Source organism: Heterodontus francisci, chromosome 15, assembly GCF_036365525.1.
Source record: "Heterodontus francisci isolate sHetFra1 chromosome 15, sHetFra1.hap1, whole genome shotgun sequence".
NCBI lineage: Eukaryota > Metazoa > Chordata > Chondrichthyes > Heterodontiformes > Heterodontidae > Heterodontus > Heterodontus francisci.
The window spans coordinates 34,677,113-34,704,393 of NC_090385.1; positions in this window are offsets into that span (position 1 = coordinate 34,677,113).

Below are 27,281 nucleotides of genomic sequence, written 5' to 3' on the forward strand. Positions count from 1 at the left end.
GTACATCCTGGATTGTCCCTACAGACTCTTTTAAATGATGTGAGTAGCCTTGTTAGGCCTTCTCAATGTTCTGCATCTAAATATGAAAGCCTAGTGTCCAATCTCCCTAACAATTCAGTATTAGCTCACCGGATAATAGGAGGTTTAATTTGAGAATTGTCTTGGTCTCCTTCTGCCTCATCCTCACTATCCCTTTCATCCTTCACTGTCCCTACTACCTGACATACCTGTGCTTGCTTAAATCCCTCCTGGCGATGATATTGTTTCAACATATTGATATGACTCAGCCGATTATTTTTACAGCTATCTGGGGCATCAATCAAATTATTTACTTTACCAATTCTTTTGACCATTGTTACGACCCGGTGAGAAAGGGGTCTAGGGTTCCCTCTCAGCCCTTAGGTCTTATTGTAACAGGGTTTTATTTTAAACACACCATTTTTTTTTAGCTCCCTCTTAGTGAATCCTTGTTCACTGCTTTCCAATGTAAGGCAAAGAAACCAGCCAAACAGGTTTTCTTAGATTTAAAGAAGAAAGGTTGAACTTTATTAAACTTAAACTCTAATTCTGTTAAAGCCTATGGATACATGACGCACCCACCCTAGCATGCATATGTGATACACACATGCAGATAGACAAAGAAAAGAGCAGATGAAATAAAGTGGAAAAGTTTGAGGCAATATTTGAAGATAGTTTTGGTTACTGTTCTTGGAGCTCGCTGTAGAGTCCTTGATTGTAGTTAGGTCTTGCTTTTCATTGGGGCCCAGTATTCTTCTTAAACCTTGTTCAATGTAGGAGACTTTTCTCTCTTGAGGTTCACGTCTTCAGTGGATTTGGAGTTCCGTGAGAAAGAGATGGGAGCAGACAGGAGAGGCTGTGGTGAGGCAGCCAGGAGAGGTCTTTACAGTTTAGGAGCAAACAGTCTCTCTCTCTCTCTCTCAACCTGTCTGTACAATTCAAAAAAACTCAGGTTGCCCAGCAGATTAGTCATGTGACTAGCTGGTTTGACCACGTCTGTTTGTGGATTTGGCCATCTTAGCAGTCATCCTGGAATGTGAACTTCCTCACCTTCAATGTCTGGTAATCAAAGTCCATTATGGGTTGAATGTGTCAGGGAATGGTCCTTTGTCTCCACAAGCACTGTCTGTTAGTATGTAAATGTTTTTTCTAGCCACGGCTGATCTGTTTAACAAGTCATTTCCTCGCTCCAGCAACAGTTTAAAATCAATGTTCATATGACAATATTAATATGTCTCATTCTTGGCAGGTGGGTGTCTGCACGACACCACTTTATATGGACCACTGAAAAATGCTTTCAGCGGTTCACCCTGTAAAGGCAATAATACTTACACCTCATTCCCTGATTGAAATATTCATGTCTTGGCATGCTTTTGTCTGTCCATTTCTTCATGGTTGTTTAGGAAGCTTTAAGGTGTTCCTGAGCCACTTTGTAAGCTCTTGTGAGCCGCTCCCAAAGCATGAATACATAATCTAGCATGGAAGACTCGTCCCTCTGTTCTAAAAACTTTTCTTTGATTAGTTTTAGAGGACCTCTTATCTCATGTCCATAAACTAATTCAAAAGGGCTAAAACTGGTAGACTCATTTGGTGAATCCCTAGTGGCAAACAAAAGAAATTCTAGCCGTTTATCCCAATCATGGGGATATTCGTGACAGTATGCCCTGATCATTGTTTTGAGGGTCTGATAGTACCTTTCTAAAGCTCGCTGTGTTTGTGGACAGTATGCTGAAGAATTTAACTATGTTATCCCCAAGTTACCCATAACTTCCTGAAAAATATTGGACATAAAATTGGAACCTTGATCCAACTTAACCTCAATTGGTAATCCATATCTAGTGAAGAACTGGGTTAACTTCTCTACCACTACCCCAGCAGAAGTTTGTCCCAAGGGAATGGCCTCTGGGAACTGAGTAGCCATATCCATGATAGTGAGTATATATTGGTGTCCCGCTTTTGTTTTCGGTAAAGGTCCTACAGAGTTAACCAACACCCTACTAAACGGTTCTCCAAAAACTGGTATGGGAATTAGAGGTGCCGATTTTATGGCAGGTTGCGGTTTTCCCACAATCTGGCACATTTGGCATATTTTACAAAACTGTACCACGTCCTTGAATAGACCTGGCTAGTAAAAATGTCGACTTATACGTGATTGGAACTTCCGGATTCCCACATGTCCCGCTATAGGAATTTCATGGGCTATCCTTAATATTTCCCTGCAATACTTGGGCGGTACCACTATCTGATGAACAACTGTCCATTCTTCGTCCGAGAGTCTGTGAGGAGGTCTCCACTTCCTCATCAGAAACCCACTTTCAACATAATAGCCTTCTGGAACGCCTTTTGCCTAAGCTTCTGTTATAGCTGATTGTGCCACTTTATTTAACTCTGGATCAGCTTGCTAAGTTGTGATGAGAGAAGACGTATTAAACATTTCCTTTGGATTATTCAAATCCGCAAAGAAAGTTTCAGATATCCGGCTATCTGTCTGTTGTGCCAATTTTACCTCTGACAGTGGAACTAATTTAGCCATTGCTCAGGTTACTACACATGAAGAAAAATTCCTGGAACGTTTGCCTGTAACTGTTCTGTCTCTTTAACTTCACTTGTTTTTTCCGTGACCACTGGCAAAGCTACCACTTTCGCTCTGGCCAAATTATTCCCCAGGTATAGGTCAACTCCGTCTACTGGCAAGCAAAGGACAACTCCTACAGTTACCGTTCCAGACATTAGATCACACACTAGGTGCACCCGATGCAAAGGTATAGATATATACTCCCCACCAATATCATTCACTAAAACTTTAACGCTCAGTGCGTTCCCTGATGGAAAGTTTATGTCTTTTCCCAGCAAAAGAGTTTGGGTGGCTCCTGTATCCCTAAGTATAACAATAGGTTTGCCCACGTCACTTGAGGGATAAGGAGTTACTTTTCCTTTTGACAAGAATTCCCTATAACTCTCAGCTATCTTATTCACAACCCCTGCAGTCACAGTGGTTTTTGTACTTGGCCTTACAACTGCAGTCAGAGCTACAGCCTGATCTGTCATACTCTCAGTCAGGGCCCCTTTCACTGCATTATCTTTGTGTAACCCAACAAATCCCATGGGTTTACCCCACAACTTCCAGCATTCTGCACGAAGATGTTCCACCTTGTGACAATGGTGACATTTAGGCTTGCGGACCTCACTTCCACCCTCAGCACCTTCCTTTCTGGCCTGAGGAGGAGATCCCCGGGCATTCCCAACTATCCTGGCTACTTGCCTTCCTTTCTCTCTCCCACCTTCTATCCTTGGGTTTGTGGGGGTGATGGACAAAGGTTTTGGGCTTATACACAAGCTCATAATCATCAGCTATTTCCACTGCCTGTCTGGCCTTTAAAACCTTCTAGTTTTCTACATGGATTCTTACTAATGGAGGGAGTGAATTTTTAAATTCTTCCAGGAGAATTAGTTCCCTAAGATTCTCATATGTGGCTTCCATCTTTAGTGCCCGTATCCAATGGTCAAAATTAATTTGTTTTACCCTCTCAAATTCTATATAAGTCTGAACAGATAATCTCCGGAGGTTCTGAAATTTCTGTTGGAAGCTTCAGGGACTAACTCATACGCAGCGAGAATAGCCTTTTTGGCCATCTCATAATCTGCAGAAGCCTCCTCAGAAAGCATGGCATAAATTTCATGAGCTCTGCCCATCTACCTGCTTTGCATAAGCAGTGTCCAGCTTTCCTTTGGCCACTTCATCTGTTTGGCTATCTTTTCAAAAGAAATGAAAAATACCTCTCCATCCCTTTCCTCAAACTTAGGGAGGGCTTGCACAAATTTAAAAAACTCTCCACTGGGTTCTGAGCTGGAGACAGATCTTTCCCCACCAGAACTTTCAGTAGAGTCAAGACCACTCTTTTGACTTAGTTCCAGCTTTCTATTCTCAATTTCCCTTTCTTCTCTCTCTCTCTTTCTCTTTGCAATTCTAGTTAATGTTTCAAATTCTTTAGTTTAACTTTGGTTAAGTGTTTCACATCACTCAGGGATACATCCTCCTTCCCCAGAAAAGTCACAGCAACTGTTAAAGACATTCCAGTGGTGTAAACTTTATTATGCAAGAAATATGGTTGTTTTTATTTTTTTTAAAATTATTAATACCCCACTTACAATTGTACATCACTGATGTTGGGTTTATCCTGGCAAAAGAGCCCCAAATTAATATGTTATTCTCAGAATAGAACACACTAACCAGGTTTCTTTACTGAACAACAAAATTATCAGTTTATTATAAAACAAGTCTTAACTAGTAATGAAGTAAAGCATAAACGCACAGATTGAAATGTTAAAGTTCCCTTTTTACCTTAGTCCCTTCACACTCACACACACATATACATTGGTTAACCGAAAAAATAAAAGGGACTTTTATAAATTCAGAGCTCTGTTACAGACAAAAAACATGCAGGCAGATTAGTGCTCATTTTTTGAAGGGAACAGCAGATGAGATATGTTGTTCCAAAACTGGCATACAGTTTAACTGCAGAGCACATGTAGACAGATCACTGAAATCTTTTAGAACAGTTCTTTTCAGGTGGCGTTGAGAAGTAATTTAGAAGGCTTTCTTCAAAGACAGGAAACAAGATGAATTGACACAATGGACTGCTCAGGGTTTTTCAGAGATGCTAGAAAGCGAGCTGAGTTGTGGTCTTCCCACCTTTTTACACTTCTTCAGCAGACTTGACTTTATCAGCCGCTCACTCCAGTAGGTAAAACACACACTGACCCACAACCAAAAAGCTGATGAGTTTTCTGCCCATCCCAGGCGCGCTCTGCTGCTACAGGGCCTGTCCAATCAAGGGACGCTTGTCACTTCTCTAGCCCTGTTACCAGGGCTTCTGTTCTATCTTTAACTTGAATCATGTGACAACCAGTAATATTGTTGCCAATCGGGTTCCTTCAGTGCTCCCTTGATGGCTCCATTTTTTAAAAAAACTGGTCCAACATTTATTCAGTTTGATTATGGTTTCCTTTAAAAAAATATTTTAACAAAACAGAATCACTTTCATAACGGTACTGATGTTTGTTTTTCTGGGTATTATGTACTTTCGGTCAACAAAAACATTTCTGTTTACGCCTTATTTCTCTTTGTACTGGTCAGCCATCTTGGCTCCACATTCCCTTTTGATTTGGGAACAAATATGGCTTCTACTGTCTACATTTACTCTTGACAACTTGACGTTTATATTTCACGTCAGTTTCGCCCCATTTAGTAGGCTTGACTAATGACATGTTCCAAATCCTCTGTCATTCTATTAAAAGTTAGCCCTGTGAAATCTGATTTTAATTGTCGATATTCAGCACCTTTGGTTCTACCATCAATTGAAACCTTATAATATTGTGGCCACTGTTGCCTAGATGTTCTCCCACATGAAGGTCCAATACCAATTATGCATTTTATAAAAGTAGAGTCTTGCTGCCCTTTATTTTCTAGTGTAGTAGTGGAACTTGGGAGTGTAGCAAGGAAACATCCTCTAGACTGGATCTCCAGAGCTCATGCATGTGTCTCTTCTTCAATCTCTCTGACGGCAGATCATTAAGATTGGATGACTTGATTGAATTTGTAAGCTGCTTTATTGCACAATAGTATGGGGAAAATCATTTGGTACAATGAGTTCAACTGCTGTTCACACACTGTTATAAAAGTAAACAACACACATAAGCTAGTTTACTTCTTCATGTAGAAATATAGATTTGTTCTGCTATCTGTCCTGGCATCTGCTGCCATACAATAGCTGGTGTGGAAATCAGCGATGCAGCGTTGGTGCAGCATTTCTTTTTTTTTTATTCTTTCATTGGATGTGGGCATCACTGGCACGGCCAATATTTATTGCCCATCCCTAATTGCATGTACAGTAAAGGAAATTGTACTCTACTTATCGGCCTGGATGATGGCAAAGCTGTCAGCGTTTGCTGTTATTACTCTGAAACTGACAACAACTTCGGGTGTCCACACATGCACAGTTAAATGCAAAAATCTGAAGTTGCTGCCAGTGATTACATGCTTCTCCATAGGGTGCGCTGTTGAAATCTGTGCAGACTGCAATCAATTAGAAATCATTGAACTTATGAGAACTTGCCCTTTTACACTGTAATTCCTGCTAAACTGCACCCCCCCACCCCGAAAAAGTTATGTCTTGTTAATGAAGTATAATTTGGTTTTCAACAGCATGCTAAGTAATAGCTACTGCTGAATAACCTCTGCCCTGGAAAGCTAATTTTATATTTGTGTAATGCTAAATTTTTCCACTGTGATAAAAATTTCAATAGTTTATAATACTTTTTAAAGTTTATTTATGATCTTCCAGCTTCTAATGTGTATCTCCCAATCATTTATTTTGCTCTCTGTAAAATTTAATAAAAAGTGAATGATAATCAGTGCATGCTACTTCTGGTTTGCTGGCTGTGAGAATACTTCTATGTGATTGGCTGCTTATCCTGCTTGATAACATCGCTATTGTTGGATGCATGGAGAATCCCTTGACACCAGATTCACATTAACATCAGGAGAAGTGAATTCCACACCAAAGAGATCATTAGATCTTTGTGGGCAATGGCGGGCATTGTCTCCTTGCCATTGATCACAAAATCTGAGCGATTATTATACCCAACATGGGAAAGCTTGATGCTGACAGTGGATGCCTGAAAGGGAAAATATTCAGTTCTTAAAGCAAACATTCCTTACTTTGATAGCACAAAGAATTAAAATGTATTAACTGTCCATACTGATTTACTGCTAATAAAATGTAAATGTGAGCTAATTTTCAACAAAACCAAGAACTGCATTAAAAAGAACAATGTTCAAAAATACGAACATATTTATACACTCAAAATCGAAGTCCCTACTTTAAACATTTGACATGGAACTCTTTATTTCCCTAAATAAGTTGTATTTTATGCTGTCGTAATCGAGAGTAATAGCAATGAAATGTCAAATTACACTTTTATTACTTAGAATTCAGGAATTTTTACTGCTGCTTGAGTGCCACATTCCACTTATTGCATTTATTATTTGTGAAAAATCAAAACAGAAGCCTTGGTTACAATGCACGCTACTTCTATTGCAGTATATTTGTAATTTTTACAATTTTCACTAGATGGCATGTGAGAACTGTATTACTGGAACAACGCCATCCTGGGAAAATAGCCTGGAAATGAAGGGAAATGCTTTGGTGTACTGTTCTTCCAAAGAAGAAGAAAAGAAAAAAGACTGTGGTAGGTTTACAACATGCTGCCTGAGTGCACAGTTGATGTCTACATGCTGCCCCTCTGCAACATCATCCAAAAACACAGCATTAGTTTTCACGTGTATGATGATGACACTCAGTTCTACCTCACCACCACTTCTCTCAACTCCTCTAAATTATCAGACTACTTATCCGATATCCAGTACTGGATGAGCAGAAATTTCCTCCAATTAAATATTGGGAAGACTGAAGCCATTGTTTTTCGTTCGCACTCCAAACTCTGTTCCCTAGCTATCGACTCCATCCCTCTCCCTGGCAGCAGTTTGAGATTAGGCCAGTCTGTTCACAATATTGGTGTCAAATTTGACCCTGTGATGAGCTTCCGACCTCATATTTGTGTCATCACTAAGACCATCTAATTCCACCTTTGTAACATTGACCGACTTCACCTCTGTCTCAGCTCATCTGCGGCTGAAATCCTCATTCATGCCTTTGTTACCTCTAGACCTGACTATTCCAATGCACTGCTGGCTGGTCTGCCACTTTCTACTCTATGTAAACTTGAGGTCATCCAAAACTCTGCTATCTGTGTTTTAACCCACATCAAGTCCTGTTCTCCTATCACCCCTGTGCTCACTACAGTGAGCTCCTGGTCAAGCAGCATCTTGATTTTAAAATTCTCATCCTTGTTTTCAAATCCCTCCAGGGCCTCGCCCCTCCCTATCTCTGTAATCTCCTCAGCCCCACAATCATCCAAGATATCTGTGCTCTTCTAATTCTGGCTTTTCATGCATTCCTGATTTTAATTGCTCCACCATTGGTGGCCGTGCCTTCAGCTGCCTCGGTCCCAAGCTCTGGAATACCCTCCTTACATCTCTCTGCCTCTCTACCTCGCTTTTCTCTTTTAAGACACTCCTTAAAACCTACCTCTTTGACCAGCTGCCCTAAGATTTCCTTATGTGGTTCAGTGTCATTTTTTTGTTTTATAACACTCCCGTAAACCACCTTGGAACATTTTATTACGTTAAGGGTGCTAGATAAATATAAATTGTTGTTGTGTATTGGCCACCCATTATAGAAACAGCCTGGCTTTCATTTCCATGGAAACCAAGGGGAAGCCTAAAAAATGGAAGTAGTAGCTGCTGTAAGAACTAGCAGAAGAAACTAATTATTCAAATTTTGCTAGCGGTATCTGTCTGGTCAATAGCTGGAGACCACAATTAGCAAAGGGTGGGAAGAAAGTGGATTTAACGTTATCACAAGGAGTAGTTGAAGCAAATAGCATCGATGCATTTAAGGGAAATGCTAGTAAGTAGTAGAAGTTCAGCTCAATGGAGTACATATTCTACAGAGTACTTAACTCGGGGAATTTGGTGAGTGAGAAAATTCAGTGCAGTGAGGGAAGAGGTGCTAATCTGTGAAGTTACTTAACAAGGAGCGGTCCAAGAGAGGGAGTGGGAGACAGAGAGATCCAAGAACTAAAGTCTAGAGGAATTAATTAAGTGAACAGGTGGGTGAATGGTTGGTGAGTTTTAAGGGTTTTTTCCTCTCTAAACTAGGGCAGTAGTTTAAACTAGGACTGGGGAAAATATAAGTACTGTATTAAATGTATAGCTTAACTAGTTAACCTACCTAATATAACTAAAAATAATAATTAAATAAAGACTTTAACTAATTAAATAAATAAAATAAGGCTAGTCTAAGATATGGCAGAGCTGAATGTGTGTCTGGACTGCAGAATGTGGGAGTTTATGGATGGTGAGACTGTCCAGAGCAAACATGTCTGCAGGAGATGTCTCCATCTCGAATCTCTCGGCTCTGAGTCATCGAGGTGGAGTGCAAGTTGGAGAGACTCCAACACATAAGGGAGGGGGAGGAATTTCTGGACAGTTTTATTCAGAAATACAGTCACACCCCATAAGAAAACACAGGTTCAGGAAAGGGAGGGTGTGACTGTTAGGGAGCCAGGTATTGGGGATTTAGGAGAAGTTAAGAAGGAGGTCCCACAGACACTGGTCCTGTTCAACGGATACGATGTACTCACTACCTGTGAGGACAAGGAGAAAGACTTCAGGGAGGACAGTCATAATACAGACCCATGAACCATGGCTCAGAAGACTGTCCGGGGGAGGGGGTTGGGAATACAAATGTGGTAGTTATAGGGGCATGTATAATTAGCCTCTGCATCCAAGAGCAAGAATCCCAATGGGCGTGTTGCCTACCCGGTGCCAGGTTATGGGATATCTCATGGCGGCTAGAGAGGAACTTGGAAAGGAAGGGGGTAAATCCGGTTGCTGTGGTCGATGTTGGAACAAATGGCATAGGTAGAACAGGGAAGAGTTCCTGCTGGAAGAGTATCAGGAGTTGGGCTTTAAATTAAAAAGCAGGACTTTGAGCGTAGCAATCATAGGATTATTGCTCGAGTCTTGTGCAAATTGGCATCAGAGCAGACATTTCAGGGGAATTAACACATGGCTAAAGGGCTGTTGGGAAAGAATGGTTCCTTTTCATGGGACACTGGCAGCAGTTATGGGACAGGAAGGAGCTGTACTGATGGAACAGGCTCCACCTGATCTGGGATGGGAGCCATGTTCTAGCGGAAAGGGTAAAATAGGGATGTGACAAAGGCTTTAAACTAGTAAGGTGGGGGGAGGGATGTACTGAGAAATGTAAGCAGCCTAAATGTAAACAAAACAGGAAAGAAGAGCATAGGAAAGAATAAGTAAGGGGAGTAAGGGAGGACATTGATGGCAAAGGAATAAATAGAGTTATAGAACAGAAGTTTGAAAAGATGGTGAAAGGTAAAGTGAGATGATATCCTATTAAATTGAGTTAACATGTCTGTACTGCAATGCACACAGTGTCCCTAGTCAAACAGGCGAGTTGGAGGCAATCATGCATTGGGAGGAACCAGACATAGTAGAAATTACTGAGACATGGGTGACAGAAAAATCAGGACTGGGAATTAAACATTGCAGAGTATAATATATTTAGAAAAGTTAGAGAGGGGGGAAGGGGGAGGTGGAGTAGTTGTACTTATTAGGGATGATATAATGACAGGCAGGAGAAAAGAGGGACGCAGCTATTAGCAAGGCGAAAATAGAATCCATATGGATGGAGATAAAATATAATAAAGGATCAATTACATGATTAGGCATAGTCTACAGACTACCTAATAGTGGAAGGGAGGTGAAGGAAGAAATATGCAGACAAATTAGGGAATTGAGTAAAAAACATAGAACAATAATTGTGGGGGTTTTCATCTACCCTGATATGAATTGAACCAAAGAGGTAGGCAAAGAGAATGAAGGAATGGCAATGCATATAGGTCTCCTTTCAAACCCAATACATAAAACGCCCAAAAAGGGAAGATTCACAATTGGATCTAGAGCAGATAACAGAAGTGAAAGTAGGAGAGCATCTAGGCAATAGTGACCATAATATAATGCATTTTAATATGCTAATAGAGAACGACATAAGTGTCATGAAAACCAAGTTAATAGATTAGAGAAAAGCTGATTTTGAGGGGCTGAGAATAGAACTTGGGAAAATAAAATGTGCAACAATATTGGCAAACAATGATGTAGAACAACAATGGGAAACATTTAAAATGAACTTCAACAGAGTGCAAAAAAAAATATTCTGCAAATAGGAAAGAACAAACTAAACACTAGTGAGACTCCGTGGATGAATAAGGACATAAGGGAGTGATTGGAGGTTAGGAAAGAGACATACATTAAGTACATAGTCAGAAGAGGAGTGCATGATAAGAGAGAATACTAGGAAAGAAGTAAAAAAATAACCAATTAATTATGAAATTAAATTATCCAGCAATGTAAAGCAAAATAGTAAAATATTTTACAGGCACAATCATAAAGAAAAGGAAGGCTGGGCAGGGAGCAGGACCATTAAGGGATAGACAGAATAATACCACACGTAACGATAAAGATATTGCAGAAATATCAAATAATTATTTTGCTTTGGTATTTTCCAGTGAGATAGAACTTGACATTGAATGATGAGCTGAGTAATGAGATAAGTACATTTAAAATAAAAAAGAGGGAATGTATTGAATGAATTAATCAAACACAAAGAGGATAAAGCCCCCGGTCTGCATAGATTGCATCCATGCATTTTAAAAGAATCTCAAGAAGACGTAGCAGAGGCATTACTACACATATTTAATAATTTGTTAGAAAAAGGTGTAGTGCCAGAGGACTGGCAGATAGCTAATGTAATTCCTATATTTAAGAAAGGGGACAGAACATGCCCAGGGAATTATAAACCAGTCAGCATAACATTGGCTGCAGGAAAAATTATGTAATGGAATCCCTACTAAAGGAGAGAATAGAAGAACATCTAGAAAAGAAAAACGTAATAATGAATAGTCAGCACGGATACCAAAAGGAAAAATCTTGCTTGACCAATCTTATTGAATTTTTTGTGGAGGTAACAGAGAGTAGACAATAGTAATGCAGTAGATGTAATTTATCTGGATTTTCAAAAGGCCTTTGATAAGGTGCCTATAATAGACTAAAGAATAATGTTAGAGAATGTGGAGTTGGGGAACAAATATCATAATGAATTGCTAGCTGGCTTCAAGACAAAAAGCAGAGAGTGGGAGTAAAAGGTAGCTATTCAGAATGGCAGAAGGTGGGAAGTGGTGTTCCACAAGGATCAGTGCTGGTCACAATTTACATTAACAATATGGACTTTGGACTCAAAAACACAACTTCTAAATTTGCGGATGAGATGAAACTGGGAGTGGGGTGTGTTGGGGGTGGGTGGGTGCGGTATAGTCAGTACGGAAGAGGACTGCAACAAATTACAGTACTCTGTGTGGTCTGATCAAGGTTTACCATAACTTCCCTACTTTTCAATTCTATCTAGAAATAAAGCCTAGTACTTGGTTTGCTTTTTTTTATGGCCTTGCTAATTTGTGGTGCAACTTTTAATGATAGGTGCCATTTTTAAAGGGCTTCAAGCCCTTAGGAACAAAGTGAATTTTTAAAGTTACATTTATGTGAATCATCTTTAAAAAAGTAATTAAAAACTGGAGGCCCTTTCCCAACCCCCCACAATGTTTTTTTTATTGGCCTATATGTCAATAATATATTTCATTCCCAACATGAACTTTCCCCCCCCAACCTTGTCACATTTGCCCTTCAACCCCTTCCCACAATCCCCACAGCCAATAAAAAGCATTTTTACTGCTCCCCCCACCCCCCAGCCCTGATAATTTCACTCTTTCCCCCCTCCCCACCAGTGTCTCGCCTTGAATCCCCAAACGGGGTTCAGAAGGCATGGAACCTCCGGCCGCCGGCTGCAATATTGGCGTGGGATGGCTGCCCGGTCCAGGTAAGTTAATTAAAAAATTTTTGAAAATGTTTGAGTAGGCAAATGAAGACCTCACCACTTGGCGGGGGTGGTGTGGGGGTGGGGTGGGGTGGGGTGGGGTGGGGTGGGGGTGGGGGTGCCACAACGACGCCTCGCCGCTACTGGTAAAATGCGGCAGGGCCTTCTCAGCATCAGAATTCATGGAAGGCCTCTTCCACAAGTATTTTATGGGCCCCCCTGCCACAACCCCTGATGTCGAGGGGCTGGTAAAATTCAGCCCATGATCTCTGGTAGGTTTCATCTCTGGATTACAGTACCTTCCCTTTCTAGGTCACTTATCCATACTCTCTGGCCTTCATTCAGTTTTAGTAAGTCTCTGGCATAAAATCTTTTGTTGTAATTTCGAGTTTGTTGCCTTCTATAAGAGTTTTCCTGGTTGGTCTCTTACTCTTTCGTAGTCCTGGACATGCAATCCCGGAAGGAAGAAATTTTTTAGGCAACACAGGAAGTTGCATTCGTATCTTCCTGTCCATCAATAACTCTGCAGGTGATAGTCCACACATCAACGGTGTAGACAGATAAATTAAAAGTGAGGTTGGAAAATCTTCATTCTTCTTCAATACGGAGTTTATGGTTCTTACACCTTCTTCCGCTTCACCTTTCAACTGTGGATAATGTGGTGAACTTGTGAGGTGGTGCAATCCCATTCTTGTCGCAAACTGTGTGAAATATTAAGTCGCAAACTGTGGTCCGTTATCTGACGTGTTGCAAAGATGTCTTGTAGAACTCATATAATTGCTTCTGTTGTTGTTGAATATAACCTGCTCACTTCTATCCACCTTGAGAAAAAATCAGTGATGATTATATAGGACTTTCCATTGAACGTGAATAAATCCATACCTAGACATTGCCAAGGTCTGGTCGGAAATTGAGTAGTTAACAGAGATTCACGCTGTTCTGGTCTTTGTATTGCTCAAATCTGGCAGTTCTGGATCAGATTTTTAATGTCTTTAGATACGCTTGGCTACCACACTGATGACTGTGCCCTTGCTCTGCACTTGGTTATTTCCATATAGCCTTGATGTACACATTCCAAGATATCCGATCTAAGTGAACTGGGAATGACTCGTCTGTCATTATAAACTTGCAAGTCGTCAATGATTGTAAAGTATTTTCTATATTCATAGAAAGTTTTCATCATCTTCCCACTAGGATAGGATTTTCTCTGCTTTTATCAATGCAGTGCGCCATTATCCACAATGGCCCCTTATAAAAAGTCTGTCACCCGATCCAGGACTGTTGCCCAGCACCGTGACTTGGAACCCGGATGTTTTGTTGCAGACCACCACACTTCTGTGGTGCAGTCTGAATGCCTGCATGGCTGACTCATCAACTGTCCACATCTTCCTCGCCTATGGAGCAGCAGTGGACCTCATTGCAGTTCGCAACAAGATCTGCTGTTCTCTTGGCGCTACTTCTTGAGGTAAGCTGTTCTTAGTACTTTCAGGTTGTTTTAACTGGGGCCACCATGTTGTATGTTGTTGTTGTAGTAGTAGTAGCATAGTTATGGCATTATTGATAAAGTCTTGGAGTCTGGATAAGGTCAACTAATAACTCTTTATTATTTACACATCTCTATTTACACTCTCAACAAGCCTCTCTGGCTAGCATCCGTCATGCTGCTACTCTCTTCTTCCAAAGCCCATTACCATATGCCTGTTATATCATCATTACCACAGTGGAAGGAGTTGCTCTCACTGTCTCCAACATTAACCCTTCGGGTCCTTATACTACAGAACCCTCAATGACCCCACTAACTTGAACCCTCAGATAGCTTTGTTCATATTGTAATACTTTCCTTGGTTTAGGCATTGTCTGTCTCACATTAAAAAATACTGCCACTTTTCTCCCTCTTACCAAGGATTTTTCAAGAGCATTTTACCTCCATTTGGGCCAGGAGCAGTGCCTGTGGTGACTTAGATTCAGCTAGGAGGTGGTCACAGAACTATGCCAACTCTCTCAACCTGACCTGGCGTCTTGCACCAGAGCAAGGACTGCACAGCCTGTGGCCACAAATGCCATCACCTTATTGAACGTCTTTGCATCCCATTATTTCCAGGCGGGAGTAAGTGACATTTCAAACTTCTCCCAGTAAGCCATCCATTAAAGCATCCAGGAGTTAGATTTAAAAGTACTCATCATATTTTAAAAAATACCTGAATATGCAGTTGAGGTGTTGCAACCTGCAGGGCCACAGACTAAGAGCTAGAAGATGGGATTAGACTGCATAACTCTTCTTTGGCTGAATGGCCTCCTTCTCTGGTGTGAATTTTCTGTATTCTTTATATTGTTTACTCCCTCAGATTGAAGAAGCAGGAGGAGAAGACATGTAACTTTGCCAGGGTAGCAGGGTTCCTGATAACTATCGCATGCACGCACATGGCTCTGCGGGCTCCCCATGTCAATGGGGAGAGTTATACGAACCACAAGGGTTACCATTCTATCAATGTGCAGTTGGTGTGTGACCACTCACACCATGTCAGTGAATGCCTGCTATCCTGGCAGTAGCCATGACACATTCATTCTGAAGCAGTCAGCTGTTCCCACTGTGTTTGGGCCTCCATGGAGAACAAGAAGCTGGCTGCTCAGGGATAAGGTTAACCCCAGTACACATGGATGATGATCTCCTTCCACCACCTGACCACATGAGGACAAGCCGCATATAATCAGAGCCATGGAGCTACCAGGAACATTGTGACGCAGGTAATTGGTGTGCTCAGGTGACATTTCTAATGCCTGAACCCCTCGGGCAGAGCCCTCCCGTACATGCCACAGCGGGTGTCCATTAGCATCTTTGTCCAACAACACATGCAATTCTATGAACAGTAAGGAACTATTCAGCCTTGTGCATTCCCTTAGTGCCTGTCTTATGGTGCCTTTGCCTGGCCTAGTGTTCCAATGCAGTGTTACTATAGTGGTTGCAGCTTGGCTGACAGAAGGCTTTCACTGGGGGAACACTGCAGACAGCCTTGCAGGGGGGGTCCTCAAACATCTCTGGGCCTTGGGGCCCGACTTCAGACTGCACCACCTCAGCATGGGCAGCAGCAGTCTGAAGTGGCTGGTTGAGAGACAACAGCAAGAGCACTGGCAGAGTGGCAGTGGTGGGAGCAGGAACACTGTCATTCTGGGAGATGACAGCAGGATCATTCTCCACAGTGCCACTGGCACTCACCCCGGGCAGAGCCTCAGCAATCCTAGTAATCTGCTGCAGCACAGTTTGCTGAACTGCTGTGAGATCCCCGTTGAGCACTGAGATCTGCAGCCAGAATGGCAGCAGTCTGAGCTTGCATGGCAGAAAGCATGGATCTCATGACCTCTATCTGAACTTCCATTGCAGCACTGAGGTGTTGGGTGCCCTCCACCAATGCTGCAGTGGAAACTGAGACAATGACCACCAGACACTCCATCATGGTTGCTTCCATTAGAGTTGGCCACCACTTACATGGTGGAAAGGATGGGCTCCAAGTTCCGCATGAAGCCTTGTGCCACGTTGGAACCGGACTCCTCCATGCTCCTTGACAGTGACAGGAGGCTGTCTGGCTGGCCAGTCAATGCCCCAAACATTTTGGTGTGCATCCTCATCAGCATTCTTCTGTAGGCCGCCCAATTTAAGTCCTTATCTGAGTCCCCTGTTACAGAATTCAGCTGTGACCTTGCCCTCCAGTGAGCTAACACATGTGCTACCCTTTCCTTCTGGCCTGGCTGCAGCCCAGTCGTGCCCAGCAACTCATTGTGTGCAGATCCCAACTCTACACTAGCCTCTAAGGGATGTGTAGTGCCAGTTTCTGAACTGGTGGCTGTGACTGTCAGATCAAGCCATGGTGCTTCCTCATCACTGGTGTTCTCTCTCTCTGTCTCTCTGTCTCTCTCTCTGTCTCTCTGTCTCTCTCTCTGTCTCTCTCTCTCTCTCTGTCTCTCTCTCTCTCTCTCTCTCTCTCTCTCTCTCTCTCTCTGTCTCTCCGTCTCTCTCTCTCTCTCTGTCTCTCTGTCTGTCTCTCTGTCTGTCTCTCTCTCTCTGTCTCTCCGTCTCTCTCTCTCTCTCTGTCTCTCTCTCTCTCTGTCTCTCTCTCTCTCTGTCTCTTTGTCTCTCTCTCTCTCTGTCTCTCTCTCTCTCTCTCTCTCTCTCTCTGTCTCTCTCTCTCTCTGTCTCTCTGTCTCTCTCTCTCTCTCTCTCTCTGTCTCTGTCTCTCTCTCTCTCTCTCTCTGTCTCTCTCTCTCTCTGTCTCTCTGTCTCTCTCTCTCTCTCTGTCTCTCTCTCTCTCTGTCTCTGTCTCTGTCTCTCTCTCTCTCTCTCTCTCTCTGTCTCTCTCTCCTGGGTGTGCTGTGGCTGGAAAGGTGACAGTTCCTAGGTATCTGAAAGCATAAAATCAGAAGGGAAGGGTTAGGGTGGGGCTCGGGGGGAGGAAAGTAAGTGGGCCATGGTAACACCATCTGCAGTTTGCACATCATGTCAGACAGCAGGATGATGGTGAGGAGGGAGTTGAGAAGGGCAATAAGGCAATATCGTATCGTCATCATGAAAGGTCTCAGTGATGCTAGATGCAATGAGCTCTTTAGAAGCCAGCTTCATGATACGGAGCAGCATCTTGTCGGTTGGGTTCAGTGGATGAAGCTGTGCTTGCCCCCAGCCAGGTCTCTGCTTCTCCCTTCTATTGTGCGCCACTTTGTTCTGCAAGAGAGAGGGAAGAATGTTAGTGATTGTGTTGCACTGTGTTTGAGTGATATGCCTGCCATAGCTGAATTGCTGGAGATATGTGCAGGCAGTGAGAGGTAGGTATGAGGGTTAGGTGGAGTATCTGAATGTTAGGCTTGCATCCTGAGTCCTCGGGAGTGCTGTTATGTGAGTAATGGGGGTATGGTGCAGTGAGCAGTGTGAGAGGCTGGTGGTATGGTGGGTATGAAATGTCATGTGAAGAGGCGGTCACTGACCTTGATCACCTGGGTGAGGTCAGTAAACATCATGTGGCACTGCTGCCAGGGCCTCATGGCCAGATCTGGGAAATGACCTCCCTGGCCATCTGCTCCCACTCCCTTCAGCGGTCTGCCAGGAGGGCCCCTGGCTCCCCGTGGAAACATGGCCTCCCTCCTCCTCTCCACCTCTGCTGCTAAGGCCTCCATTGCTGCATCCATGAACCATAGAGCCCTCTCTGCCCTGGTGTCCCATTTCCCTTGTGTAGAATTGCAGCCACCTATAATCAATTGCAGCTTCCCGCTAAGAGCTGGAGGCGAACTGCAATATGTGTTGGCTTGTTAGATCCCTGTTGTGTATTCATCCAGTCGGCAGGTTGAGTCACGCTGGGCTGCTCGTGGGGTATGGCAGCATAGTGGTCTTGTTATTGGATTAATAATCTAGAGGCCTGGACTAATGATCTCCAGACATGAATTTAAATCCCACTATAGCAGCTGGGAAATTTAAATTCATTTATATAAATAAATCTGGAACAAATGGCTAGTATCAGTAATGGTGACCATGAAACTTACTGGATTGTTGTACAAACTCATCAGGTTCACTAATGTCCTTTAGGGAAGGAAATCTGCCGTCCTTGCCCAGTCTAGCCTCTATGTGACTCCAGACCCACAAAAATGTAGCTGACTGTTAACTGTCCGAGTAAGCCACTCAGCTGTATTCAAGAAGGTGGCTCGTCACTATCTTCTCAAGGGCAGTTAGGAACAGGCAATAAATGCCGACGGTGCCAGCAATGCCTACATTCAGTGAATGATTAAAAGAAAATGTAGACATCATGGAAATGAGGAAGCATGAAGTTTACGTGCTGCCAACCTCAACAGGAAGAGGTATGGATGGGTTGCGAATTGTGACTTCCCGGCCCCAAAATCAATTTTTGGCCACAATGTCTCCAATTACTGCCCCTTTTACAACTTCCCCTCCCTTTCCACACTCCTTGAAGTTGTTGCCTCTGTGCACTTCTTTCACAGTTCTGTTCTTATTGACAGTAATGAGACTAACACGCCAAAGTCATAAATTTTATCCTCTATGATTGTGAATATGATACATTATCCCTCATACTCCTCAGCCGCTCCATGATGTTCAGTACAGTTGACAATGCACTCTCCTCCAGATCCACTTCTAGAAGACTGTTCTTACTTGGTTCCATTCTGACTTGTTCCTACAAAGTGAACAAATCTTTTGTACTGGAGTTTCTTTACTCTTCTAAAATAAATCTGTTGTGGAGGGGAGGGGTGATTTTAACCAAATCCACCTGGCAGGATTGGATCGGCTACCATATCTTTCTAAGTTCATAGCATACCCAGTGTATGAAAGAAAAATCCTCCTCAGTTTAGTTCAACTCTTGGTTTTATCTTACGCTTTCACGCAATCTTCCTCTCTTTGGAAGGTGGCAGAGTAATTCTGTACTAACATTTGATTTAGGCTTTAACTGCCTAGCAGAATTATTGGACTGTAAAAGAACAAGTGAATCGTCTCAGTGACATAACATATATTCTTACAATAGTTATTGAGCTTAGCTAGCTTCCTGTCTAGTAGAAAATAATAAATAGCTCATAAATGCTGTGCTAAACTATATGCAATTTTCCTACATAAGCAATTCCCTTCCTTTTTTTCTTTTTCTACAGAGACTATCTGGTCTGATTATCTTTCTGAAGGCTACAGACAGATTCACTGATTTGTTCAAGATAAGCTGATAATTTAGCTTTTAAAAACAAGTCACTGGAAACAAGCATAAATAAAAGTGCTTAAATTCAGAAAAACTACCAATAAAACATGAATGGTTTAAATATCCTAATTAACAAAGGTATCTATTATAAACAGTTACATTTTCCCCAGTGACTGTTACTTGATCAGTTGTATGTTTTTAAAAATTGCACAAGTAGCTGTACAATGGGTTAAGATGTTGTCCTAAGCTATATATACCAGAAGGTCCTAGGCTTGATTCGTGATATCTGTTGAGTTGGTGGATGTCAACTGGGACGGATACAATTAGCCAGGATGCCCACTCCAGATTGCTAGTGCCAAATGCTGAAGGCTGCATGTATTAATTTGCTATGCTTTGATCACCTGGTTCATGGTTTGTATTAATTTTCTAGAGGTAACTTTTAATTTGGGAATTGATTTTTTAAATGCAAGACAAATGAAGACACGTGGTTTGCGAAACTGACAAACAAACCTAGGGTGGTTATAAATCAAAGGGTGGCCAACGTTTATTTATTAAGGTCATAATGGGAAGTGTGAAGATCCTACACAAAGGGAACCTCTCTGAACTTCTTGATGGAGACAGTATGTCTGCAGCTGCCTCCATCAGGGGTTTAAATTATTCATATGATTTCCCAGAACAAAGATAAGATTTGGAGTTGGAAATAATTAGTTTAAATTGCTATCTAGGACATCCCATATGTACCATTGTGCTATGGAGATAGATGTTGCTAGGGAGATGCCTTTTGGGTCTGTTAATTTTGGGTCTTTGCTGACACAGACAGTCAGTTGGCTTTTAGATAAGCAGTTGGCTTTTAGGCAAGTATGTTGGCTTTTGGACATGCAGTTCACTTTTGGAAAAGCAGGTTGGCTTCAGAAAAGAAGTTGGCTTTTAGAAGTCAGCTGGGCTCAGGAGCAAAGCGGCTATCAGGAACCAGGGATGTTTCTGTTTTGAGGTAGGCCCATGTTCAAGCTGGGAAATCCAGATTCATGAGGTGTTGAAGCTGAAATGAAGGATTTGCCTAGCTGAAGCTAGAGACGTATAGGGGACTCTTGGGGTGCAAGTAACAGTCAGACAGGAGTGTTCTGTTGAGATTTAGAATTTAAAGCATACAACTTCATGTTCTGTTAAGATTTTCAGTTTAAAATATAAATGTTTCCAAATTGTAGTAAGTTAGTAGTGATTTGCATTGTTTAACTCTTGTACAGTAATGATTTTTGTTTAAAACGTGAAAATCTTGTAGCATAATTCTTTCCGTAGTAACTGGGAATTCGACCGTATCTTTTTAAAAGTGAATGGTCCCTAACGGGATTGTAACAGCTACCTGGGTTGACTTATGAAGAATGGTGACTTGGGTAAGGCACCTTATGGAAACCAGCAGGCTTGAAATTGAGCAAGTGTTAGTGCATTCAGAAAAGGAAGGGAGGGAAGAAAAGTGGAAAAAAACAAAGAACTAAACATCAATGTCCAGATTGAGTACCTGGCTGCTGCTAAATACAAATATTAATCTACATCTTCTCAAACCTGATTAATCACCTGCATTCTGTTGATTCTTACCTATGGACATGGAGGTACGCTGGAATTCCAAACTGTCAAGGCTTGGCTTTGTATAGCATGCATTGGTGCCTGTGTTTTCAGATTCTGTTATTAGATTGTGCTTATGTGGGTTGTTTTGGAAATATTGAGTGCTTTCTGTGAGCATAGGCACAGTTTTCTATTATCTGATAACTAGAAGCTATAGCGTAGTCATGATTAATGATGTGTTGGTTGTGGTTTGAGTTTCTAGTTCAGTGAGCTCAGCTGTAGTTTGGTAATGAGTATTTGTAGCTTATCATTGTCTGAGGTTTGTGACCTTTTGTGTTTTTATAGACGTTATCTTATAGTCTGACTTGATGAAACAAATGCATTCGTTTCTATTTCAATGCTATATTTGGCATTAAACATTTTAAACAGTATAAAATATGCATATATTTTAAAAACTAAACTCATTCTTATTTAAAAAACACTGTGCGATTTTCCTGTAGCCATCTGGTATATCTAATATAAACTCAAAGAATGATCTGTAACATTATGATGCTGTTACAGTTTCAGGTTTGTTAGTACTGTCATCTATTTTGTTCCCATTACCAGATACCTATCCCCTATTGCTCCTTGAAGAGTTCTATATTCAAGAGCTAACAATGACCCTACATGCAGTAATCTGCTTACCAGGTTTCCCTCAAAATTGTGGATGATACCACACAGCCTAGAGTTCCACAGACTTCTAATAACATTATTTCTATGCAAAGAACAAGACAGAAAATATCAAATGACAAATGCTAACAGTGCAATTAATTAGTAAACACAAGTTATGATTTAGTACAATAGTCTCTAAATTGATGAATCAAATGCTTGTTACTGTCAAATTAAATTCATTCTTTTTCTCTTCCTTATCTCCCCAGAGCAGTTTGGCGAGACTGCCACAACCTTGTCTGCCAGGTTATGAAGGAACAGCTATCCTGTCTCAAAACTCCAGCTTTTACCATTAGAGATAGCAAAGCTGACACTAATAGGACACACTCGCATGATTTTTTTTCCCAGATCAAATCAAAAAATATCTTCTGCAACTTTTTGATTAACAGATTGCTTATAAATTAAGCAATGCTTCCCACATAAATGCAATTAAACAGAGGAGGCAGACTTTGTGAAACACAACAGTTAATTTGCAGGATGTCAAGTGTAGGATGTAAACTGTGCACATCTGCATCAAACTTGCAAGTTTTTACAATGGAACAAACTAATTCTGTAAATCAGAGGAACCATCTGCTAATCAGTGCAAAACCATTTTGATCTAAAGCCAAGGAAACCAATAATTCCATCAAATGCTGCAATGTTAAAATGAGGAAAAATTGAAAAGTGAAATATGAACATTTCAATTTTATGCTAAAATAAATGTTAACCATTCTTAACATTACACAGAATTCAGAATGTTTCTGTTTTCTCCATTCTCAACCACAATATTCTTTTCTTTTCATTTTATCTGCTGAAGTCACTGGATCTAGTTGGGATATGGTTCATGTCCTCTGATATCTCTGAGGTCCACTTTCTCACTTAAGTGGCCAATCTTCAGGTCTGAGCTTCAAAGGTGATCGCTGATGTCCATTTAGCGATGGAGGATATCCAGGACCTAGATCCTGTTCTCACCTGGTATCTATGCACATGTATTTGTCAGTAGGAGTCACTGAATAGTGAGCAGTAATGGTAATCCTGGTTGATCTACCCCATCTCCCAACAGCTCCAGCAGTGTGGGAGGAACCTGTAGTCAGTGGGATATATGTTTCAGCTTTCACTGGCTTTAATAAATAATCCATTGGAAAAAACTGGACGCAATTTGTTAATCAAAGACCTTGACATCGGTCCATGAGGAATGTCTGGCTATAGTTTGCTGTAATAAAAACAGAAAATGTTGAAAACACTCAGCAGGTCTGGCAGCATCTGTGAAGAAAGAAACAGAGTTAATGTTTCATGTTGATGAGACTTTATCATGCAGACATAGAGTCATAGAATCATTTACGGCTTAGAAGGAGGCTATTCGGCCCATCGAGTCCTTACTGGCTCTCCGCAGAGCAATCCAGTCAGTCCCACTCCCCTATTCGATCCCTGTAGCCCTGCAAGTCTATTTCCTTCAAGTGCCCATCCAATTTCCTTTTGAAATTATCGATTGTTTCCACTTCCACCAACCTGTGGGCAGCGAGTTCCAGGTCATTACCACCCACTGCATAAAAAAGTTCTTCCCCAGATTCCCCTGCATCTCTTGCCCAAAACCTTCAATCTGCGTCCCCTAGTGTTTGTACCCCCATCAGTTAACGTGATAGGTGTGTGATTGAAGGTGTGTGTGCCTATCACACACCTTCCCTTTTGTTCTCTTACTCCCCCACCCCAGCTTCACTTGTTTAAAACCTATTACATTTATAACCTTTGTCAGTTCAAATGAAAGGTCACAGACCTGAAACATTAACTCTGCTTCTCTCTCCACAGCTACTGCCAGACCTGCTGAGTATTTCCAGCACTTATTGTTTTTATTTCAGATTTTCTGCATCCGCAGTATTTTGCTTTTATTTTAGAAAGCAAAGTAAGATGGAGACAGGATAAATGAGCAGGCCTGAGAGAGAGCAAAGTGAGATGGCAGCAGGATAAAGGAACGGGCCTGGAGAATTAAAATATCAGGCCACTGGAAGCTTGGGGTCATGCTTACAGACTGAATGGAGGTGTTCTGCAAAATGGTCACCCAATCTGCATTTGGTCTCGCCAAATGTAAAGCAGATCGCATTAATTCTCCACCTTGCTGTCATACTAACATCTCTGTTCTCAGCCTACTGCAGTCTTCCAATGAAGCTCAATGCAAGCTCGAGGAGCTCATCTTTCGGTTAGGCACTTTACAGCCTTCTGGACTCAACATTAAGTTCAACAATTTCAGAGCTTAATCTCTGCCCCCATTTTGGTTCCTTTTCTTTGCATGTTTCGGTCTTAATCTTGTTTTGCTTTCAGGCAGCAGCTGTTCTTTCTTCTGCCTCTCATACTGGACACATTTTTTGTCTCTTTACTTATTCCCTTATTACTCCCTTTGGCTCTGCCGCACAAACTCTTTTGTCATTTAATGTCTCCCGTCTTCTGCCCTATTAAGACCTTCCCTTTTGTTCTTATTCCACCCTTCCCCATTTGACCTATTTAAAAGCTATTGCATTTCCAACTTTTCCCAGTTCAGATGAAGGGTCATCGACCCAAAATGTTGAACTGGATTTTGTTCTCCCGCCGCCACTCCCAGCAATAGGTGCGGATAATGGCGGCTGTCCCCCACGGGACGTGCACCACCGTAGTTCTGTGGCGGGTGACCACCTTGCATATTCACAGCAGCTGCCCCTCCCAATCAGGTGGTGGGGGCGGCATCGGCGATGCTGCTCACGGTGTCACTGATGCAGAAGCAGGTGCTGGTGCCATTTTTAAAAGTCTGCCAGCCCTGCAGACAGTTCAACGAAGTGCAGAGTTGACCCCATTCCCCCTCTTCCCTGTACACAAAGTGCAGAGTTCACCCCTTCCCCGCCTCAGTGGTGCCAGCTTTCCCTGGACGGGAAAGTGAAGACGCATGAGTGCTGCTCATCGCGCTGAAGATCGGAAACTGAAAATAAGATCACTGTGGTTTATATTTTAATTCATGCAAAGTGTTATTTAAATGTGCTAAGTTGGGTCCCATCGCAGAGTGGCAGAGGGGCTGCCATGGAGCTTCCCTGCCGCCGGGAAGATCAGGGCGGACAATCCCGTGTTCTGTGACGTTTGCTGCCACTGCAATTTTCTGGCCCCAGCTCCCCACCACGGAATCTGACATCGGGCTGGGAACAAAATCCAGCACATTAACTCTATTTCTCCCTCCCCAGATGCTGCCAGATTTCCAGCATCTGCAGTATTTTGCTTTTGTAAAATTTGCTTTAGTTGGTTGTCCCAATTGCAGATTTTATCTATCTCTTTTGGTAGGTTCTCAGCTGCTTCATCCAACAAAAGGGACAGTAGCAACATGGATGTGAAATTGGCTGTGACAGGAAACAGAGAGTAATGGTTGATGGATGTTTTTCAGACTGGAGGAAAGTTTGTCGTGGAGTATCCCAGGGGTTGGTGTTAGGACCCTTGCTGTTCCTGATATATAATTAATGACCTGGACCTTGGTGTACAGGGCACAATTTCAAAATTTGCAGGTGATACAAAACTTGGAAACAATGTGAACTGTGAGGAGGATAGTGTAGAATTTCAAAAGGACATAGACAGGTTGGTGGAATGGGCAGACAAGTAGCAGATGAAATTTATTGCAGAGAAGTGCGAATTGATTCACTTTGGTAGGAAGAACGCGGAGAGACAATATAAAGAAAAGGGTACAATACTAAAGGGGGTGCAGGAGCAGAGGGACCTGGGTGTATGGGCTGGATTTTAAGGAACTCTCGACATCAGGGTCCATGGTGGGATTGGCCTGAAGATGGCTCCGGATGAGGCCCACCACGGGCCTTAATGCCGGCAGGGCCGGGCCCGATCCTCCCGGCACCGACGAGGCTCCGTGATGGCCCCCCTGCCGCTTGGCAACAGGACCACAATCAACTTATGCAAATTTATAAAATTAATATCTTTACATGTACTTACGTCTAATCTTGATGGTCCGCCGCGATCTTCGGCCCGGCAGCTGGTACTCCCCCGCCTTTGGATCCCTGTCCAGGGAAACGAGGCGTGTCATAGGTTGCGAGGGCGGGAGGAGGTAAGTTTATCAGTGCAGGAGGTGGGAACGGGGTCAAATTAATGTCCTGGGTGTAGGGGATGGTGGGAAGGGTTGTGCTTTAAACATTGTGTAGTTTTGGGGGGGAAGATCAGATGGTAAAGGTAAGTGTTTTGGGGGCAGAAAGGGCAAATAGTTAATGTAATTGTTATGAGGGGGGGGGCGTGGAAGAGGGGCAAAAGAAATGTATTTATTAAATTTTATTCAATATTTCTTTAAATATTTAAATAGGCCAGTAGAGCTGACTGCCCTTTAAAAATGGCATCAGCGCCTGCACAAGACATAGAAACATAAAAACATAGAAAATAGGAGCAGGAGTAGGCCATTCGGCCCTTCGAGCCTGCTTCGCCATTCACTAAGATCATGGCTGATCATCCAACTCAGTAACCTGTTTCCGCTTTCCCCCCATATCCTTTGATCCCTTTCGACCCAAGAGCTATATCTAACTCCTTCTTGAAAACATACAATGTTTTGGCCTCAACTGCTTTCTGTGGTAGTGAATTCCACAGGTTCACCACTCGCTGGGTGAAGAAATTTCTCCTCATCTCTGTCCTGAAAGGTTTACCCCATATCCTTAGACTATGATCCCTGGTTCTGGACTCCCTCACCATCGGGAACATCCTTCCTGCATCTACCCTGTCAAGTCATGTTGGAATTTTATAGGTTTCTATGAGATCCCTGCTCACTGTTCTGAACACCAGCGAATATAATCCTAACCGACTCAATCTCTCCTCATACGTCAGTCCCACCATCCCAGGAATCAGTCTGGTAAACCTTCGCTGCACTCCCTCTATAGCAAGAACATCCCTCCACAGTTAAGGAGACCAAAACTGCACACAATATTCCAGGTGTGGCCTCACCAAGGCCCTGTATAATTGCAGCAAGACATCCCTGCTTCTGTACTCGAATCCTTTCGCTATGAAGGCCAACATACCGTTTGCCCTTTTTACCGCCAGTTGCACCTGCATGCTCCTCAACAGTTGACACCATTGTCAGGGATGGACAGCCTGCCAGCCCCTCCACGTGGTTGGGTGGGGGGGACGGCCTGCCCTGGCTATTTAAATGAGCCGCTGCGCTTGAGATTGCGTCAGCTCTTTGGCGTGCGGTCCGTATTTGGACCTCACTGCCACGATTGGCAACGAGCTCATAAAATCCAGCCCTATATATTCATAAAGCATTGAAGGTTTCAGGGCAGGTTGAAAGAGCGATTAATAGGGCATACAGCATCCTATGCTTCATTGACAGGGCCATAGAGTACAAAAACAAGGAAATTGTATCAAACCACTACAAAGTCAATAAGGAATGAAAGCGCACGGACCACCCGGCGTTGACCTAGGCACCGGATATGACAATGGCAAACCCAGCCCTGTCAACCCTGAAGTGTCCTCCTTATGAACATCTGGGGGCTTGTGTCAAAGTTGGGAAAGCTGTCCCACAGACGAGTCAAGCAGCAGCCTGGCATAGTCATACTAACGGAATCATACCTTACAGATAATGTCCCAGACACCACCATCACCAGCCCCGGGTATCTCCTGTCCCACTAGCAGGACAGACCCAGAAGAGGTGGCGGCACAGTGGTATACAGTCGGGAGGGAATTGCCCTGGGAGTCATCAACATCGATTCCAGACTCCATGAAGTCTCATGGCACCAGGTCAAACATGGGCAAGGAAATCTCCTGCTGA